Here is a 21517-nt window from a genome sequence, read left to right as displayed (position 1 = left end):
AAAATACAATTTATATGTTGGCAGACTTGCAACTTCGGTTACTCCCTTTCCTGCCATGTTCTATGAGATATCAATGCTTTTGGGTGGATGACGTGGTCAAACTAAAAATAGTACAAGCCCTTTAAAGAAAAAAAATAGACCTAAGGACTGACAGTTTTATAAGCAGCTTGAGATTCCAGTCTCTAAAATCCCCAGGGCCACTTTGAAAATCTCAGCCTAAATGTTTAGCTGAGTTACTATCTGCTCTTCTTTCAAACTGCAAATCCCAGTTATTCTCAGAATTTCCTAATGCATAACACGCTTATTAATGAAACATAAGCTGTGGTTAGGATGAAACCTTTGCCCTGCGTTCTCTCCATAGATATAAACTGTCTGTCAATATACTATAGCATTACTACCATTCAGCTCACAATCCATTTAGGAACTCCTGTATTTCAGGATTTAGGAAGCTTCAGAAACCAGCTTTTTAAAATGTTTTCAACAAACTCTAACACAAAAAGCATTGTTAGTCTATTTCAAGTTTTTTAATAAGATGTAAAAGAATGTGAAGTGGTTAAAAATACAAAGTGCTGTGGAAAGGAAACAGGCATTCTAGATAAAAGTACTTAAGATTAATTTAACATGCACAGGATTTCCCAATTAAAACTTTCACATTAGCACTGCATTTTAAACAGTTAATCTCCTAATGAGACATCCCCAGCAATGAGAAGTGAATTGCAGGACTGAATATGGCCCTGAGGCCTGCATCTGGAAAAGCCTGTACTTTGTAAATGCTGGATTTATGCTGCTGTCTCGAATTCTGCAAAGAAAGGGCTGTACTGCCACCTACTGTCATGATGTTTTTTCCCATCAGGAGCTGCCACTAAAGGAGAAATCCTTCGTGCTCCCACACAGAAGATTGAATGCTCTTGACCGAAGCGCACACAAAATAAAACGGTGTAACTAATCTTTCCTGCATACATGTTTTAGACATATATATATTTTTTACTCTGGTAGCTGGAGAGGCTAATGGTTTCTTTTTCTCTGTCTTTTCTTCGTAATACAATAAAAGCAAAAGAATGCTGTGCCGAACAATGTGGGAAAGCCTATGCAAAAGTCTGGTTTTTCTCTTATTCTCATCTCTCCCCACCATACCTTTGAATCCTGGCTGACCTGCAGTCATCTCAGCTAATGATGTTTCGACTGACTCACCCAAAAGAGGTACGTTGTGGTTGACTTCTTCCCTTCCCTTAGGTGCCAAAGGCATTAACTCTGTGATGTGCCTGATCTCCAATAGTCTAGATGTGAAGGAGTCTTGCATAGCAGCCCACGGCACCACTGTGGAGATACCAGCTTAATTGAAAACCAAGTTTCAGTGTGGTTTCCTCTCAGGGTCTTTTTTGACAGCTAGATTTGAAAATCAATTAACATATTGAGAACAACTACTCCCTTTCCTAGTAGACATACTCACTACCAATTGCTCATGAAATACATTTTCGTAAGTAGCAAAAAATGAAGAGAATTAGTATCTCAGAATGCAAATAGAGAAACTTACCTAGTAGTGAAATAAGGGAAGACAGAACATCAGGATAAATGAACATGTGTCGGCTGTGCTATCTGTAAATTCTAGCCAACTTGAAAAACCGTTTGTCTAGGATTTAAGATACGGTAACAGATAACTGAGTGTTTTTTCTTCCCATCACATTAATTGTATATGCAAATAGCATTATAGATATATAGGCAAGAAAATCCCCATCCTCACATTTACGGTTGTTTGGTAACATTAAGGCACAGACCAATTCGAGCAGCTGCTGGGAAAATTACAGAGTTACATTTCATCTGCAAGCACCCTAGGGGGAAAAATATCTCCAATTCAGTGTGTGTCAAAGGTGTCTCATAATACTGAAGTTGTGAGCACACGCTCAAAGAAACATATGCTCTTTCCACATTACCATCCAAGTCAGTCCAAAACAAGCAAGATAACTTAATTGCATTTTCTAAAGACTAATCTTTTTAAAGTTTGTAATAGACAGGGCCTGCTGCAAATACAGAAGTAGTGAGATTCTGTTGTTCAATAACTGGGGAAAAAATTCCAGACATCCTGACACCATCCCTCTTCTCCTCTGCCTTCAGGCCTAGCAGTACTCCACATTTCACGTACATTACAAGACAGCTACTAGAATTGTGTCTCTCCATTCTGTGGGGTTTTTTACAGGCATAATATTGTCATGGTACCAAAGTGTTTGTGTACAAACTCTAGGAAAGAGTCGCTTCTTTATAAAATCATAAATATGGTACAATAATCCTTGAAAACATAAATTTCCAGACATTTGTACATGAAAAGTCTCCTTTCACTTTCATGTATCAAGAGAATAGTACTGAAGAATTAATTATTTTAGAAATTCTCTTCTACCTGTTGCCCTGAAATTAAAGCCTTGTATTTATCTGTTCTTTATCTTAAAAGCTGCAGGGCTTTTACTGCAAATAAATTCAGAATTTTTGCCTGCATTATAGAACAGTGGCAACAGAGCTAATAAAAACCAAACAATTTATTTATCCTGTCTTCATAGAAATGCTACTTTTTCTTCCCACTGGAAATTCTTAAAACATCTTCCTTCCAGCAACAAGCCCACGTGATAGGTTTTATATGGCATATTATGTAGCATTAACAAACGAAAGTTGTGCTTTGCTTATTCCTTATATACTGTGTTTAAATTCAACTAATGGAGCTGTTTCCATCAGGAATAGTAGATTTTTAAGCCATCTCTACAACAGCCCTTCAGGCAACAAAGTGAGTCTAATTAATTACATGTTTTCATCCTGTCTTTACACAAAGTCATCTGACAAGACAAATACATAGCAAGAGATGACCAGAAACAAGTTTTAGGAAGACTAATCTGCTCCCTACACTTCCCGTAGCTGCTGTGTCAGGTTTAGTCCTCAGTTGGCCATCCCACCACCATACACGGCCAAAGTCAGTTGTGACTTTTACCTATGTTAACAAAAGCTTTGTCCAGGGGACGCATCTTAGCAGAACAGTAAAAGCTTGATGTTCTAAAACACAACAAGTATTTAAACAGTCCTTAATCCAGAAGCATTTGGGATTGCTACAGGGAATCAGAAATATTGAAATTCTTTCTGTATTTAGTTCCATAGCACCGTTTCTTTTTCTCTACTCTTTTCTACTTCCTCTCCATAAACTGACTCTTAGTATCCTTGCTATTTACATGGAAAAAAAAAATAAATATTATTTGAGCTGAACCTTCAAGCCTACGATGTTCAGCTGTGCCCATGGTGGAAAAAATCAACTGTCCTTTTCTAAAAGAAACTACTGTGAATAAGAGAATCAACGTAAGGGCTGAAAAAATCTGTGGGAAAACAATGAAGAGTGTTTCGACAGATGAACAATTTTTTATAAAACCAATATTCTTTTTTTATTAATACTATAAAGGACCTATCCTGAAATGCAATCTGTTTAGCAAGTTAACATTTTTCGTGCTGGAAAAGGAAGGACAAAAGCCAGAATCTCAGATGCCGTAAATGTTCTGACTTGATGACACAGAACTGTTCTAATGGCAAACAAGAATAGGCAAAATCCTGATGCACTGCAGTGCAAAACTAGTGCTGCTACTGTTTGTGGTGAGCTTGAGAACTCACTTAATGAGACAGTTTAATTAACACACAGCAGATGTGTTGTTATACAGGCTAACAGAACAAACCTCTGGCTCTTAACTAGAGATGCAACTTTTCAGAGCTCCAGTGCCACTTTCTGACAAAGACTGAGTGAAGAACTGCCCAGCTTCCAGCTGATGAATGACTGGATGTCCAAATGACAACATGGCAACTTACTGAGCAAAATAAAGACACAGCCCTCTGAATGACAGTGGTTAACCACATACACAGAAACATTCAAGCTAACAAGAATGCCATATTACAAGGCTATATCTGCAAGGTATGCATACATAGTTAGATCTCTGCTAACTAAGAATTTAAAGTTCTCTTTTACAAATACCTAGTGGCAAGCCCGGGTCATTTTAAGACATCTTTCACTGGAAGTAGCATAGCCAGCAAAAGTATGGAAAGAAATGAAAACTGTTCACATATTATACAGCATCCCTCAGTTTACTTGGAGATTCGGGTTGGTGTAAGGCAGATAGGCTTTTACAAATCCTCCAGTTCCGGCCACCCCTGAGGTAACAATCTCACCTCCAGCATGGTCCTGGGCATACAAGCAGGATTGCAGCAGGATTTCTTACTCAGGAGTTAATATCTGTTGAGGAATTTAATTGTGATGTTTCCTGGTTATTTAGGATTCAGCTGATTAAATAAATTGATGCCCTAATATGTTAGAAACTAGTGGTAGATTCAGTACAGAGTACTGTTCCTCCTTTTCTACCAGATGTTCATTGTATTTTGCATGTTGATACTGTTGTTAAAGATTCTCAAGAGGAAGAACTTTAATTATCAGTATAAAAATGCAGTTCTGTGTCCTGAGTGCTTTATAAATAGGTTTCTTTGGCTTCTCATCTCTGTGACAGTTAGGAAAAAAATAAACATGTTTAGGAGCTGGAAAACATTCCAGAGATATAATCTCTTTTCAAAACTAAGAACAGCTCAGTCCTAGATATAAAAACAGTTTTGCTAAAGTAATGTCTTTAAGTAAAGCTGGTTAAGCTTAAACCATCACAGTTTTAGGAAAAACACTTTCCCCCCGCTCCATACTCTGCACAGGGAGTTGCAAAAGTACCACTGAATTCTTCTTGACATTAAAGAGAAGATGATCAGTAAAACATTCTTCATGTTTTCCAGATGCTGGCAATAATAGTGCAAAGCAATATGCTGTACATATTAACATCATATTTGTGAATACCTAACAAGTATGGAACACACTCAAAGTGAAGGCAGTCTCTTCCCCAGAGTTCTTCCAATCACAAAGAGAAGTTGAGACACAGAGATGAAAATTCAACCTGAAAGACAGCAGCTTGAAAAAACAGGATACTGTTGAGCTAAGAAAGTCCTTTGAAGTGAGATAAGGTAAAATTGGTATTATTAACATGTATGTTACTGTTATTTCTCTTTGATGAACCTGCTTAGGATGACCTATCTTTTCATCTTAAGTGCATTAATGCAAGCCCTTCTACCATAGGAACCTTGTGTGGTGTCCAAATCAAGAGTACTTTTTAGAAAAAGAGATTAACCATGGCCAGGACTGACAGAGTACCTGAGAGTTTAGGCTAAGCTCTTCATGTCTCATTCCTCCACCTTAAAAATGTTCTGTTACTCTTGAAGGAATAAGGTGAATGTCAAAGAAGCTTGCCAGAATTTCTTCTAGATAGATCAGTAACTTTCTTTGATCATACGGCCAGAAATACCACCGATATTTTCTGCTGTACCATATCTACGAATAAAGATTAAAAGTACCAAGCCACATTTTCAGATTACCCAAAGTACATGCTTTGCAAGAGTTCCAAGTGTTGTGTTGTGGCTCTAATACACAACAGGAAATAAAAGTAGAAATAACACAGTCTTATTTTTCATGGATAAGAAATATACTGTCACTTAAAAGACAAAAACCCTTGAAACATGCACCTGTCATTTTATACTTGAAAATGGCAAACCAAGAGCTCAAGGTGAGGTGAAAAGCCTCATATTGACAAAACCATCTTCCCTTCAGGCTTTGCATTAAAATGCTCTTTGAATTTTACTGAGCTAAACAAAATTGAGAAAACAAACATTATTTCAATAGCTTCTACTCTTCTGAGAAGCTGCTGCAGTGAGCAGAGTGAACCTCAAGGCTTCTTGTGCCAGAGGGCACAGCAGCAGCCAGAGGACTGCAGAGGTACTGGAGGAGAAAGGAACAGTCGGAGAACACACATACCTGCCTCTAGAGAGCCCGAGTGCAAATGAAGCTTCTCGATCTGCTGGCAGGAGCTCCTGGAACAGATCACCAAGTCACCACACAGCCTGCTGCTCAGGTGCATCCCCAGGTGACAGCCCAGGGAGGACCTCAGCCAGGCACCCTACCCTTCTCCCACACCTCGCTTCACCCTTGGTTCTCAGAATCTTCACGCACACCATATTCCTTTCGGTGTTTGCTTGCTGCTCCCAGTTACAATTATTTTTAGAGGTCCTGAACATACGTCCAGGTAAGCAGCTATTACGAGCAATGGAGTGTTTGTCCTCTAGGAAGAAAAATAGGCAGACGCTGCTCTAAATAATCCAGGTGTTCATCACACTATTATATGAGCACAGTTCCAATGTAATTGTATAGAGATCTCTCAAGTATAATCAAATATAATGTTAATCTCATTGGATTCTCATATAATTCTCTTTAGGATTAGTTTTAGATTTTTAAAATCATTAGATAAGTGCAGTTAATGAAAAGGCATTAATTAGCTCCATTTGTTCATTTTATGAAGCTTTACAATGCAACATTTTGCAAAAACAAGATACAGCAAAGGATGTTGAAATGCGTTAATTGGTATATTAAGGGTATTCCCATTGTTACCAAAACACTTTTAACAAAAACTCACTGCAACCCCAAGCCAGAAATATCTATCAGGAAAGAAAGTTCAGTGACACTTTACGAAACTACTCATTTAAATTTTTTGTTCCTTTCCTCCTTCCTTCCCACTCACACAGTTATTTAACTTCCAGAATCATGGAAAGAGGAGTATCTTTGGATAAGACAGGTAAATTTGAGAAGTACTAAGTACTTAAGAGAAAATCTGCCCCAAATCTTCGCATTCAAAAAGTTCACTAAAAATCTGGACATATGAATCCTTTGATACGTCTTGTGTTATCCTTATTAATTATGGATATTATATATGGATTCATTATTAATATTATATTCCTGTATCAAATGGTCCTAACAGAGATACGGTATTTTCTACCAAACTAACTACTTTAAGAAAAAAAAAAGTACCTAATTTTTATGGGCACAGTTATGTCAGCTGGCATAAAGTGAAACGTGATCTCTTTGTAACAGTGTGCAAGAAAAAACAGTCATGCATAGATAGATAGTTGCACTGTACATCTGCATCCAAGTGGCCCTTGCCAGTCTAACCTACGTGAGCCTGCAGAACGTAGGAGACTTCAAAGGGAACTAGAGGAGACCAGAATCGGTCTGTGTTCAGGGTATGGTAAGAGAACACAGGCTCTTAGTGGGAAGCAACAGGCAAACTGAATCTGATACCCTCTTCCCACTGTATTATATACAGAGTAAATTGTTTTCATATCCTGATCTTGAGTCTTCTTTTGAAAGGGATAAAATCTTTCCTCATAGTACTGTACGCACATGTCAATATCAGGAAAAAAACCTCATAATGCTCTGCATCTAACATAAGGAACATTTAATATGAATGTTATTATGCAGTGACAATCAATTATTAAAAGCACACATTAATTTCTGTCCCTTTCCACATACTAATTAAATGACATCCTTTCAGAATTTCTGTTTCTATTAATGCTTCTCGGTTTGAAAATCAGAACCATTCTTGCCAACACGTTAACCTCTGCAGGGGTTCTCAGATGGTCATCTCCTGAGAGGCAGGAGATGACGGATGCTAACGCACAGTGCTTTTCTGATGTCTCTTGTCTGAACGTATTTACTTGCATGCATATATGTGTCCTGAATCATCATGTAGTGGCATCACAATTAGGAAGGACTAAGATTCCACTCAATATAGGCTCCCATTAATCAGCTTCCTATTTTATACATTTTCTATGTTAACTTTGCACGGCGCACTAAAACATCATAATCTTATTGGTTTCTATAGAGTTGAGGGGAGAAAAAAAAAATCTATGGAAACACTATTATTTTTCTGTTTCTTGAAGCAATACTAAGGGTGTACACAGGGAACTACTTCTTCATATAGGATCATAAATTAAACTGCACTACCACCACTAAGCAGAAGCAAAAGCATTTGCAAATACAAATTCTGGTATAGATGCAACACGATCATCATTATGCATTTGTGACTTATTTCAGTCACTTTCCATAAACATTCAAATGAACACATTTATCTTCAGACAAATATTCATTCAAAAAAAAAAAAAGAAAAGAAGAAAAAGTTATGTGAGTAATCATATGGTCACACAGCTGCATAAATTCTTATGTATGATGTGTTTGTACTTTGAAAGCTTTTCGTGGAGTTATGGTTTATCTGATCACAGTATAGAAGAAAACGGTATGTAACTTGCTATTCAATATATTATTGAAATTCAGACAGTCAAGGACAATTGATTTGTTTTAAAGCCAATAGAACAGAAAAGAGTAGACTGAAACTCATAATAGAGGTACTCCATTACTCAAATTCAGTTGTAGTGCAGACTTCAGACAGGCAAACTATAATTTGCAAAGTCAATTTGCATTGTGGTCAGGATACCAGGGTACTGCAGCTGATGATGACTTCCAGCGTTTCTTCAAATAATGCCTGAATTTTTTTCCATCTAAATGCCTGTCTTTTTATGTCACACTATCCACATATGCTTCAAATATGACCATTCTATTCTAAATGTCTTAATAAATATATTTAATATATTTTATAGAATTTATAGACGTATTAGCTGTTAGCATTCTTTAAAAATGTATACATTTCTCTTATATTTTCAGGTTGATAAATTTAAAATTAATGAGACATGTATTTCCCATCAAAACTATTTAACAACAATTTTATGAGCTGTTCAGATTAATTAATCCTGTTAAACCTTTCACTAATAGTGTAGTAAATGCGTGCTGTACAATGGATGAATTTGATTCTATTTTGCTCTGGTCTTTAAACTAATCCAGTAGCACCTAACGTGAACTAGATGGTATTTTTTGTCCAATAATTACTATCAAATGAAAATCAAATCAGATGCAAGCTTAGACCTTCATCCAGAAAAATACGTAAACACCTTTGAATCTAAGCACGCAGTTTTCTTCTGTTAAAAGTCATTATGGATGCTCACATGATTAAATCTAAGCAGGCCACCAAGTGCTATACTGGATCAGGGCCCAAAGATTTAAAGAAAAATCAATCCTTCGAAAGCCACCAAGAAATCAGAGAAGAGAAAGCCAGGGCTTTCACTTACCAAGATTTAGGAGAACAGTCAAAAATTATTAACTGGAATCAATTTGCACACATTGTATGCACCGTATTTAGATCACACAAATTACTTCATATTAACAAATCGATACTTACATTCATTGCAAGCTCTAAGACTGATTATCCCTTGCATCTCTGGAAAGACTATAGAGCATTTTTATGCATTAATAATTCATATAAGGATAAAAGCCTTTTATAGGCAGATAGATTAAAATAGATACTTATAAACATACCTTTGATTAATATAAAAACTAAACTAGAGAGCATTAGCTAACATGTTTTGCAATCAGCCAAAGAAAAATTGCAGTATTGTATTTACAGAATCCTAATTTTTTACTGAGCAGCGTGTTTAGTACTTTTCCCCATACCAATCAAATCCCATTGTAAACAACAATTACTATACATAGACTAGGTGAGCAATATTTATTTGGAAACAACCACCTTACCTACATAAATATTTCAAAACAAAAAGGCCTTGTTTTTAAGCAAATATCCAGTCGGAATAAATTGGCAACAATACGTTACATAAAAATCCAGCTGAATGGGGTGTATAATATAGTAACAAGTTGACTGGAATGAGAATTGAGAACTAGATTCTAAACTGGGTACTGTCAGTGAAAATATGGCCATTAGTAATAAAATACGTAGGTGCAAACTCATTCTGTTTGCTGGCAGAATAATCCTCAGCTGAAAACTGTGTGATTGTATTACCGGAGAGCTGAGCTAACAAGCCCACTGAGAGCTAAAGAAAATTTCTGCAAGTTCAGGTCTCAACCCGTGTTTACACAGCTTTCAAACCAGACCCCTCTCATTTCTCACCTCCTTAGTGAACAGGTTCTCCGTCTTGGGCAAGTCGCTTCATCTTTTTGTTTCCCCTCCCACTTTTCATATCTTGCCCACTCAGAGTAAAAGCTCCGCAGAGCAATGCAGGCATGATCTCAGCTGGGACTTCTAGATGCTTCTGTAATATGAACACTAGCAATAAATCAGGAGAGGATAATGGAAGTGTCAACTGAGTCTTAAGTGTAGCAGCAGAGTGGTAATGTACTGTACTACACCCTACATGTAACACTATTCTTCAAGAAGGTCTTTGCACAGCATGGTTTATTCCACTACAGTAATAAATGTATTCATGATGCATCTCCAAGTATTATCCAGCACTAAAAATGAATCACAGTAATGTTACCTTCACTTCTCTCCAACAAGAAGATAATACTTTTTGGATGTGATGCCATTCTATATAGTTTTAGACAGACTGGAAATACTTTAATGAAGTAATAAGACTGTTCCAGGAGAATATGATTCATCTTGAGGCAGCAGCATATAAAAAGAGAGAACTGGAGTAGGTGAGGGAATTCGATTTATATCTGTTTAGCTGTGCTTGTTTATATTGTTAATCCTAACTATTCTAGATTCCAACAGACACTTCCTTTGCAGGTCCTTCCATTCTCCATGACCCATACTTTCTAAGCAGCTCGTGAGATGCTACAAGATGTGCCGGAAATGCTGGCAAGTGTGTGTATCACCAGCACACAGACAGATCAGAGAGCAAACAATGTGTCATTTGTAATTCTCTGTTAAGGTAATGCTTCTTTTTCAAAATCTGAGATATTGCTGCAGATCCTCCATTATTTCTATCACTAACCAATAAACATGGTTACTGGTAATCCCATGAATGTAACTATAAAGAGCATAAAGAGATTATTAGCATTTTCTATTCATGTTGTTCTTTATTACTGGCTACCTGTTTAGTCCACGCTACTCTTCATTCTGTTTTGACAGGTTTGGCTGATATAATGTTTCATGATTTTGTAAACCCATCTATGTATCAAAAGTTTTGCAAAAAACCTCAATAAATTCCGCCACGTAGCTCTTTCATTGTTACCTACTAATTTAGTAATGTTCAAGCTAAACACATTTATCAGTCTCAGTGTCCTCTTTATGAATCGGTGCCAACAGACGCCCTCGGTGAATGACATGTTTTGTGTCTGAATATCCTGTGGTTTTGCGAGTATTTTGTATGTCTTCCTAACAAAAATTAATGCATTCCCTTGGTTCCCACTACTCTATAAAAACATCTTTCTCTTCCCTACTACTGATTACATCTCTTAGTCCTCTTGGCAGAAGACCTTTCTTCTTCTACTGCTAAGAATTTTTTAATCCTAATACATGATTCTTCTGAGCCTGTTTCTTTGTCAGCTTTTGATAATAAGGCAATTAGAACGATCATCTGCTCTCATACAGCGATAGAGTTTTAATGTTTCATGTGCTAGGAAGGAAGGGGAAAAAACGTGAGCAAACTCACTCTTTGTTCCTGGAATATTACCACCTCCACAGTTCATAATTATTAGGGTGAAGAATTCATTTTGACCCTCGCTTATGTCAAAGTTTCATCCTTTCAGTGGCCCTGCTGTCTCTTTGCTATTTCGTTCACTTCAGCAGCAAAATGTATTGATCATTGCTGTTCCTTTTGCCACCTACTATTTCATATGCTACTTTAACATCCCAGAATAATGATTTGTACTCACTTCTTTAATTTTTCTATGAATTGTATGTCTCATGCTTTATTTTTAATATAGCTTCTTGTATCTATGTATAATAAAAAAAGGCAGATCATCATTACGTTTGCCCAGGGCCTGAATTTTATAATCTCAGTTTTAACGTCCTTTTCTTCAACAGAAGAACGCACTTTACCAAGTGGAGATTTAAAAACATGACTGAACTGCTGCAGGTCTGCTCACCTTTTTCAGTTCTATCCTTTGAGAAATTAGAAATGGTTCTAAATAATACAGTCTCTACCACCCTCCAAGATATGCTGCCTTTGAATTTCAGAATTCAGAAGCATCTACCAGAAGCTTACAACAAGTAACACCAAAACCCTAATAAGAAAGCTTTCCAGATTCTCTTAAAATTATTTTGTAGCCCCACTAATTCAAAAGCAAACAAACTTAACCTTGCAAAATGAGTTGTTTGGTTTGTTGTTGTTGGTTTTTTTTTCTTCAATCAATGAAAACTGCTCATAAAAACATACTGACTTTAACAAATGTTTTCTCAAGGAGGGCTCCTCAGGTCCACAGAGGAGCTAGTGCTAAAAAAAAAATTGTTGACATAGTATTCTTCATTTTACTACTTATTATTTCATTACATGAAAGAAACAGCTTTCCTTGTCAAGGTGGAAAACTAAGCCAGGAGCTATTCAGAAGCACTAATTCCTGTGGATGGCCTCCTGAAATATAGTACAAGTTTAGTGGACACAACCTTGAACAATAAAAAAAAATAAGGAAGAAAATTTGTTGCTGTGGATTAAGGAAGAAAGGTTGTGGCTTTAAAGTATGCTGCCTATTCTTTTTGCTGTACATGTGTATTTCTCTTGGTTTCCCAGCATGTTTTAGAGTCAAAATATCACGTAATGGAGATTGAGGATTGTGCTTATGTTATGATCCTGATATTATATCTGACCACTAAGAAACTTTTATGTTGTTGGAGGGTTTTGTTTTGTTTTTAACGGACACTGCAAAATATTGATTGTATAACTTGCACACATTATAACATGGATCAACAGCAAAGGGGGTAAACATTAGAAAGTGTTCAGGTACAGAGGGGGTAAGACAACAAACATTTTCATTGCATCAATAAAAAGAAATTTTTGATGTTAAAAGCAAAAAAAAATAAATGCGCATGAGACTTGGCAGTTACTCTAAACAAGTCTAAACACAAAAATCGCATCGTTCTCACTAAGATTATTTTACAGATCCATGTAATTAAATAGTACAGACCCATGTGAACACTCTTAAACTGGTGCGCAACAGGTTTCTTGTGATTTAGCTTAACTCAGTAAGAAATCTACTTAAGGTAAATCAATATAAGCCTTTTGTAAAACAATTTAGGAGTAGCTATATGAGGGCTTCAGGATTGTAACTAAATTGATTTATTTAAATGTGAGTTCAATTAAACAGATGCATCTTTTTTATGTGGATGAGACCTAAAGGTGTGACATATTGTCTTGTGTGTACTGACTCCATACCTGCTTTTAATGTTTATTAGATTTTTAATCTTGTTAATGTTATGGCCTTCTTCCAAACGGCCAAAATGCCAACCTTATTTATACATAATCTATCCCTTGCTCAACAAACTATTACCTGTTGGAAAACTCTTAAATACCTCACAGCAAATCCCAAAATAAACTTTACTGATTAAGGTGGCAACGAAACTGTTTAGTCCCCTTACCTGTTAGGATAATGAGTGGCATATTGCTCAAGGAATGGATTTCTTCAAGGCTACAAGTAGAAAACAAACAGCCTATTATTACGAGGCCTACTGACAGTTTTGAATACCATTAGCCATGATGACGTATTTGCTGGCGTGAACCTACAGAGCTAAGACAGGATGACAAACCAGAAGCTTTTCGTTCTTAAAGAGAATCACACCTGTTGGATTCTGCAGGACACAGAAGGAAAATTAACACGCAAATGACATTGTCTCAAGCGATTTTGATATAAACAAAATGCTGATGGACCTCAGCTGGTCCAGACAATTTTCATCCAGAATGCAGCATGTGTAATAGGCTGCTTAATACATCTTAATATCTTACACTTTCTACTAGTGTTCAGCCCCCCAAACCAGGGAGAAGTGTGTTATGACCTACCTACTAATTAACAGAAGGATGATGTTCTTCTGGTGCCCAGACATAGTTTGGCCCACAGACATAGTTAACTTCAATTTTTCTCACTGGATTGTTCCCTAGCTGACTGCTTCCCAACACAAAAGAGAATCACTCTTGTAATGTGACAAGATGTGAGGTACCACTCTCAATGCATAAAAAACAACCGCCTCTGCAAAGAAAGCCTTGCTACCTCTGCATTTCCTGCAAGTTCCCTGCCCCCAGTTCTCAAAAATATGTAGAAGGTCTTAGGATTTACACTAAAAGTAACACACAATCAGAATGACTTGAAGACAGTCCTATGATTTACTTTGTCCCTTTAAAAAACAGACTGTGATCATGAAATGGTGACCTTAGAAACCCTCAGACCTCCAAACTGTGTAATTGTCTCTCATAAACTTTAACTGAAATGAAGTGAACACTACCAGACACATGCACTTGAAATTAAATGACAATGTTTTGCCAAAAAGCAGATTTATTAAAGGATTGAGGCTCCATTTCTAGGTACACTATCATTATCACATTATTCTATGCAGTAGCATAGAAAAATGCACAGGAATAAACATTCTTCTAACAGTAGGTTGAATTCAGAGGATAAATGTAAGGCTATATTTCTACTAGGACAGCTGTGGTTTTGTAAGAAAACCAAAATGATTCTCTCTTACATTTTTAATAATAGATAGCCGTGGAGTCAGTTACACAGCCAGTGGGTGGGGGGGGGAGGAAAAAAAGAAAAAGACTACAACAATTAATCCATAGCTGTGCCATATATTGTACATTAACAAGTATAATATTATTTTAAGGAATATATTCTAAGTAATAACCATTTATACAGCACTGTAAATGTATACAATACATTACAAAACCCTAAAGAGACATTCCTTTGTCTGAATTGCTTACAAGCTACCAGTTATAAATATTCTAATCAGGTTTTTATACTTTTCCTGTCAGTGTGGTACCAGAGTGCCTTTCTATTAGTGCATTAAGCTACATGACTAGCATTTTTCTGTCCTCCTGTCCACAGGTGGAAAATTGCATGTATTTAAAAATAATTAATATTTTATTTATCTGTGATGTGCATGCACTTTTACTAGCTAATGCAGACAGAACAATATATCTCACATTTTACTGGGTTGAATTTAAAATACTAAACAAGACTATTGTATTAAAATAAGCATATTTATATGCCGAACTGGTGGAGAACAACAACTAGAAATGTCTTGAGGAATACGTTTTATACCCTTAGCAGCAAAGATTTTTCATTATCGACATTCCAGAATGACCACTGATGAACATTTTGAATGGATTTTCAGATACGCTCAGTATTGGCTTAACTTTGCTTCAACTAGAAGTTTTATCACGTGGTATAATGGGAGCGGAGCTGGGCCACTGCTCAGCACATCTGCGAACCCCAGGCTCTGAAGAGTGTGAGAGCGGCAGCACACGGGAGAGCTTGAAGTCCCTGCCTGGCTGCTCAGGGACCTCATTAATCCGCTCCAGTTCACTTCCAGTCTGATATAGATCTTTGTTCATCTCAACATGTATGAATTGCAAAATTTCTTCCTGCTACATCAACTGTAGTCACTGACAAAAGTTTGCTGTTTCTCACAGACAGTTCCAGTTAACTTTACCACAGTAATCCTTACCACTTTCTAGTTTACGATAGCCTTGGAAAACAGAAAATTTCAAATACTAAAATATTACACTGAAATTGTCAGTTTTAGAGAAGACAAAATTTCTCCCACACAAGATTACTCCAGAACAACATCTGTGAATTACCTGAAGAAATTCTGTCTGTATTATATTTTGTATATTACACTGACTATTCATGCCACTACTTTTTTTACTACAATCCCTTCCTACTTCTTTCATTTCCAAGACATCAGGATCCAGAGATTTCAAATTTTTCGTACTGGGGATATGACATAAAGGGTGTTTACTAAAGATGCTACTAATTTAAATTTGGAATAAATCTGTACAACTATTTTGACATTACAAGGAAAGCATGGAAATGCGTATCCAATTTTGAAAGATATAAAAGTCAGATCGATTGTCAAAACAGCAGGTCCTTCCACCTATTTAGTATGATCCTGGCGTTTGCTTGTGAATGAGACTCCCAAGAACAGACTATACAATCTCAGAGACCAGTGAGACGTTATACAACCTCTTAGGAAAAACATTCTACCCCAGCTATCCTACCCAGATTCCAATAAATCATAAATTGAAAATTCATGTTGTCTTAATTTTTTATGTAGAGATCTTTTCACAAAAAAAAAGTACTTTATAGCAAAGTATCACAAACTCTGCAGCAGAAACATGTGAAGAGCTCCATTAATAAGAAACAATTTTTAAAAGAGAGGTCTGAATTATGCAGCAGTCTCAAGTTCAGAGTGCATTACTGTACTAGCGCACACCTTCTCATCAGCCCTGTCCCCAAAATCCAGCAGTCACTTCTCTTGAAGCTAACTAATTTTTGTTTCTATAGCCTAAAATGGCAAGCTTTTGAACTGCATTCCTCCTTCATACACTGACCTGTTCACAGAATTATATTTTTCATTTGCATTATCAAGAAGTGTGTAATTATAATCCAAACAGTTTTATTGTTACAATATTAACATTGTTAGCATTTGCAGAGAACTTTTGAGCTTGAAAAAGATTGATGAGCCAGATTTTCTTATGGATGTATATTTTTTTCCCCCCCCCCTATATTTCCATAAGGTCATCTCCTGTCTCACCCCTTCCCTTACCCCACTCTGCTCCATATCATCTTCTAAGCATCACTGTGACTTTTCCACTGGCCAACAGGTAGCACTTATGTAGTGGTTCGAAAGTTATTTTCATGCTGGCTGACCAGCTGTCTGCAACCAAACAGTACATAACAGCTGAGTAGCTCCTGCCTCTCCCTCAGAGCACAAGGAGGAAAAACATTTTGTTTTCTCGCTTCTGTCCAGCTTTGGGTTTTCATAAAATTTCTTGCAAATTCAAAACTCCTGCCTTCCTTCAAACTTAGATGAAGCTGAACAGCTGGTTCAAAAGCTACTGGTGAGGGTTGGCAGACAAACAATCAGACAGCTTTCACCCCTGCCCTCTAAAAAGAAGAAAAATCATGACTGTTCAAAAGTTCACCAGCAAGTAAAGGCAGCAATCATGTGGTACCTTTCTATTAGAGAAAACTGGAAGATTTTCACTGTTATTCTTAATGAGGCCAGAATTTTGTCAGAATAACATGAGTATACTCAGAATTATGTGTTTCAAAGACCAGAGATCACCCAGCCCTGTCATTTTCCCAATACTTAATATTGAAAATACGTAACAGCAGAGAACTAGGACAGCATACTATTCAGTGTTAAAACACTATCTTTTTATACCAGCTATACTTTAAATCTACATATGTTAAATACGAATCTCATTCTGTTAGGAAATCTATTCTTGATTAGTGAAAGGGCATATCGAAATAGCAGACATGGTCCTATGGTTTTTTGCTAATCTCAGAGATGGATTTAAGTCTAAACTTGTCTTATCTATGTATTCAACTGAGCCAGCCTATGAAAAAAAATCCCATATCTCATACCAAGATTAGGTCCAGACCAAGAGTGTGAATGACATGGTGGTTACAGGGGCTAACCTAGGATGTAGGGACAGACAAACTCAGCTGAGGGTTTTCTGCAAATTTTTGGTGTGCCTGAAGACAAACCACTGTGACACAGGGATAGCAAGATATTCACATATGTAAACTCTGTTCATATGTAAACTCTGTTAACTCAGGAAGGCTTTGGCAAAATCTTCAAGCAGTAAAAGTAATTGACTCCTGAAGTGCACGTTTTAGGTTGCTTGTAAGGTATAAATGTCTTCTAACCATGTCAACATCATTGGACCTGATCCAAATCCTAATGAAGAAAAAGGACATTTTTAATGGACTTTATGTAAATTCGATCCTGACTGATCCCCAGTATTGGCCAGTTGCCTGTCTCTATGTCTCAAGACCCGCTGTTTTTACAAGGGTGTACAGATCAACTTTGTAAGGAATGCGCAGCCAGACCACACCTGCTGAAATGCCCTGAGCCCCAGCTCCCCTCAGCATGAGCTGCAGGGCCCTTCCAGCTGCAGGCTGAGGACCAGTGCCCTGCACGTCCATGGCAGCATCCACCCCACTGCCTGCAAAGCTTTATCAATCGTCTTACGTTTGACAGCTTACTGTCAAAGGCTGTTGGAGAAAAAAATATATCTTACAGAACCTGTAGTATATATTATTTCACAGATACAAATAAACCAATTTCAAAATAACCAGTGGTGTATAATCATCTTCATAATTGACTTAAATATTATTTGTTTCATATTTTGACTATACTCAGTTAAAAGATGAATCTGTATAAATACTTCAACCATGCAACAGAAGTAAATCAAATTGAGATTTGGTTAAAGGTATGTTTTAATTCCAAAATTACATTAAACCTGGTGGTGAATCAAGAAGATATTCTAGAAACTAAATGGTCATACAAATGTATAAGAAAATACATTTGATTACACTTCAGAGAAAATATTTACTATGGGATTTTAGATCTGTACTAATATCCGCTAAACCAAAAAATCCAAGACAATAAAATTATTAAGGAAAAAAAAAACTAAAATACATTTCTTCAATGGCTACAATAAGATTCTTTTGGTGATCAGTTTGGTGGTCAAATAAGTATCTATAATACTCAAAATATTTTTTTTCAATTATGCCATTATGGTCTCAATAGAAACACAAAGATGGATAAGAAATTTTAAAATCCAAATCAATAAGGAGTCTCATGGACTCTGATTCAATAAACAGTTCCTACTACACTTTTAAACACAGATTATTTAAAGCATGTTCACACTGGAATACTTCTAAAAGATAAAGCAGATTTTTCAACCTGAGTTCAATTCATTAGTGTATTTTTGGAATTAGACTCCAAAAGCTACAATAATTAAAACCGTATGTGGAACAGAAATGTCTAATTTTTTATGTTATATTACTTCTTCAGTATTATTATAAGCTCTGCCTGCCTGATGCGAGTCTAATTTTCTACTCAATCTTAGGCCGAGTCCCACTGGGAAAGTGAAATATTATGATTATTAAGAAAAGCAGAGAAAGAAGAGATTAAAGACTCCCTGCTAATGAGTAGAAGAGACAAGAAAGAAATGTGCCACTCTACATTGTAGTACCTCTAAACTGAACTGCCCAATAATAAACAACAATAGGAAATAATTCTTCATAACAGGGAGCAAAATTTTTAGATGTTCATGGAAATAAGTGCAAAATGAATAAAAAAACTGATAAACAGAGAAAACACTGAAACAGTCATATACAAATTGAAATTTGTAATGTTTGACTACTTCCCGTACAGACTTTGACAGCGCAAATATAATACAGACATCCACTATATCCATTAAATATTTGAAAAGACAGATGAATACTGAAGGTCCCATAAAATACTGCTAGTTTTATTGATTTTACATCTACTTATCTCAACTGATTAAAATAAGGAACGGCGTTCAGCTTCACTGAGAGAGAATGCAGTTTTGCTACGGACTACTACCCAACAACAAAAACATGGAACTGAACAAAAAGATCAGCAATTTGCGCAGACAAAATATTTACAAATAACAGTTCTCCAAAGCTGTTTGATGTACTCATTGGGGTTTTTAACCTCCAGAAGCTCTTGCTTATATCCCCTATACTCCTAGAAGCAGTATATCTTTGAAGGTTGTCTACAGTGCAAATACTTTAATGACTGATACTACAACATCAGGTAACATATTTCTGTTTGCAATGTTGTTGAACAGAGACCATCTTCTCACCAGGAGATCTCAACACTTTTTACAAAGGAGGAAAGGTTTTAGATGGAGAAAATGAGGGAGAAATATCAAATGGAATGGCTAAAATTATCCAGTATATTAATACCACAGAGATACTAGTAAATATTTTTTGAAATTCACATTTTTATGAAACAACATTTGTAAATTACTAAGAGGAACTTGACACAATCATCACAAAGATTGGTGGAACTGTAGACCTGCATCTATTACATGCCTGCAAAATATCCTTGAAGTACTTTTGAGAATCTGGAAATAAAGAGCATTCTGACCATGTCTCACATAAATACAGAATTATCTGTGGTTCAAGGAAAGTGCAATAAGCAAAAAAATATAATTTTTTCTCTGTGCAAACTGAAGCTACTATAGAGTGACAACATCTGCTCACATAAAATTAGTCAGGGTAAGTGCATCGCAGTCTTCCATTTTCTCTTATAGTAGCCTTGAGACTTGTTCCAACTATCAAGTAAACAGCACAGTTAAACAAGCAAAACTTGACTCTTAGCACCAAAAGAATAGAAACAAGAGTATTCATGTTTAATACTAACAACACCAGATTGTAAGATGAAAAGAAACTTTGTGGTCACCTAGAATTACTGTTCAAAAAATAACAGAACCTACAAACACCTACTGAGATAAAAGTAGGTGCTTTACTCCCACTCATTGTTCCTGTTTAAGCACGTAATGACTATAGAAGTCATATTGTCCACTATATATTAGAAGCCAATCATTTCACCTTCCTAATTCACAAAGTCTGTTACCCTGTAAGTATTCCCCCATATCTTTGTTGCTCTGAGTACCAGAGGCCTGAGCTCTTTATGTTCAGATCATCATCTGCATATCGTATCACTACTGATGTTGCTTATTCCAGGCCATCAACAAGACCTTAAACACTGTGTGGCCATTGCTGATTAAGACTGGGAGACCTGTGCCTGCTTGATGATTGCTCATCACTCGTTTTGCCACTCTTCATTCACGTGGCATGTGCTGGGATGACTTTGTATTGTTCTAGCTGCTTAATCAAAACTCTTTGCCATCCTCAAGTCCTCCTTTGCCATAAAAAAGCCTCCCTATATCAACAGCTCTCTTGTATCTATCAACCAAAACTGTAATCTCATCAAAATGGTGTCATATCAGCTTTACAATATCTATGTTCCCCAACTCCAACAATTATTACTACTCTTATTTCATTCAGTATCGAGTCCCATATCAGCTATGCCATTATTGCGCCTAAGATGGATGTAAGTCTGACAGGCCTATAATTACCATTGTAACCTCTTTCACCCTTTCAAAATAACGGCTCATCAATAGATTTCCTCTCATCTTCTGGAATTTCGCCATTCCAGTTTTATTGAAAAGCAATGGCAATGGTCCACTGAGCTCCTCAGACAGTTTTTCTATAACATTTGGACACCTACCATAAAGAAATGCTGATTTTAAAAGGTCCAAGGTTAGCAGCCTCTGCCCATCTTCATTAATTGTTGAAACAAGGTGTTTCAGCTTCAGCGTCATCATATGGCTAACACTGATTTCCCTCCCCACCCCCCTACCCAGAGAACCAGGAGCAGCATTCTGGATCTCCACTAACCGTGAGTTTTACACATTAACCTCTAACAAGCCCCACTTGCGAAAGGCAGTGAGACAATAAGGAAGAAATAAATGGGACTCCTGTTAACTGAATAAAAAGGGTTGCAAGGGAAGAATATCAGTCTTGGGGAATCCAGAAAAGGCAAAGGACTTTGCTTTCCAGGGTGAGGACTACTAAGAAGTCCTAGGGGTTTGAAGGGACAGCAGCAATTCAGCAGCTTCAGGAGAAAATTCTGAAAATCTGTTAAAAATGAATCCTTGAAAATCCAAAATCTTCATCTAACTAGGTTTTTTTTTTTTTCCTCATCTTTAATTATTTAACACCTTACAACTCCTTTGCTGCTGCTAACCCATACCTACT

Source organism: Caloenas nicobarica, chromosome 4, assembly GCF_036013445.1.
Source record: "Caloenas nicobarica isolate bCalNic1 chromosome 4, bCalNic1.hap1, whole genome shotgun sequence".
In the NCBI taxonomy this organism is placed as follows: Eukaryota; Metazoa; Chordata; class Aves; order Columbiformes; family Columbidae; genus Caloenas; species Caloenas nicobarica.
The sequence above is the reverse complement of the archived record's forward strand: the minus strand, read 5'-3'. Positions refer to the sequence as shown.